This window comes from Pteropus vampyrus, unplaced genomic scaffold (assembly GCF_000151845.1).
Source record: "Pteropus vampyrus isolate Shadow unplaced genomic scaffold, Pvam_2.0 Scaffold579, whole genome shotgun sequence".
Lineage (NCBI taxonomy): Eukaryota > Metazoa > Chordata > Mammalia > Chiroptera > Pteropodidae > Pteropus > Pteropus vampyrus.
The window spans coordinates 190857-192328 of NW_011889360.1; the positions used below are offsets into that span (position 1 = coordinate 190857).

Below are 1472 nucleotides of genomic sequence, written 5' to 3' on the forward strand. Positions count from 1 at the left end.
TTTGCTTTATCTCTCTGGACTTGTCATTTCATCTGAAGCGAACTGAATGCACTGTCACATAAAGATGTCATAATATGCACACTTCAGTTTCTTTACTAGTACATCACAAGCAGCAGTACGCACTTATTTTTCTATTTTCAATTACTGTGATTCTCCATTTGTTATTAGTCAAAATATGTGTTGGTTGTCGTTATTTTTTTTTTCAGATAATTTAATTGTGTCTTAGGAACTTGACCTACTAGACTAAGTCCATGGAAAAAGTAAACAATGTAACTGAATTTGTTTTCTGGGGTCTTTCTCAGAACCTAGAGGTTGAAGAAATTAGTTTTGTGGTGTTCTCTTTCCTCTACACGGTCATTCTTCTGGGAAACCTCCTCATCATGCTGACAGTTAACATGGGCAACTTTTTGAAGTCTCCTATGTATTTCTTTCTCTACTAGTTGTCTTTTGTGGACATTTGTTATTCTTCAGTCACAGCTCCTAAGATGATCATTGATCTGTTAGCTAAGAGTAAAACCATCTCCTATGAGGGCTGCATGTTACAACTCTTTGGGGTACATTTCTTTGGCTGCCCTGAGATCTTCATCCTTACTATAATGGCTTATGATCGTTATGTGGCTATATGTAAACCTCTACACTATATGACCATCATGGATCGAGAAAAATGCAATAAAATGTTGCTGGGGACCTGGAGAGATGGCTTCTTACTCTCTAGTATCCAACTGGCTCCATTTGTCCAACTACCATTTTGTGGGCCCAATGAGATCGATCCTTACTTCTGTGATGTCCATCCTGTGCTGAAACTTGCCTGTTCGGACACAGTAGAATCATCACTCTGGAGAGATTTGTTATCTTGCTAATCTCCTATGCAGTCATCCTAGTGTCCCTGAGAAAGCAATCCACGAGGGCAGGCTCAAAGCTCTCTCCACCTGCAGCTCCCACATTGCTGTGGTCATCATCTTTTTCAGGCCCTGTACTTTCATGTACATGTGTCCCAACACTACCTTTTCCAAAGATAAGATGGTGGCTGTATTTTACACCATTATCACCCCCATGTTCTATCCCCTGATTTATACAATGAGAAATACAGAAGTAAAGAATGCAATGAAGAAACTGTGGCACAGGAAAGTTTTCTGAGATGCTAACAGTAAATTGTTGGAAGTGACTATTTAAGCTGCATAATCTTAAATTTTCTCATCTGTGTAATGACGACAATAATAACAACTTCACATGGTTTTGGGGGAAGAACAAATGAGAGAATAACACATTCTACAGAAGAAAGGTATTATTTGTCATCATTATTATACTATTTGCTCTAATATTTCATAATCAGATAATTTTCTAAAACATCAAGGGCAAAAAAAAATAGAAACCCTATTAATTCAGAAGCTCAACATGTTCACACTCAGCACTATTATTTCCTTCTCTCCATTTTCATCTTTTTGCCATTTTCTTTAAAGAATAAGAGTACA

The 1472-nt window shown here is 37.4% G+C and overlaps 1 protein-coding gene and 1 pseudogene across 1 annotated transcript in view; one reads left to right on the plus strand and one right to left on the minus strand.

The window, feature by feature from the left end:
- The window catches only part of LOC105308465 (olfactory receptor 4C16), a 57410-nt gene that overhangs the window by 14496 nt on the left and 41442 nt on the right, over positions 1 to 1472 (minus strand). The window lies entirely within an intron of this gene.
- Positions 252 to 1173, plus strand: LOC105308452 (annotated as a pseudogene).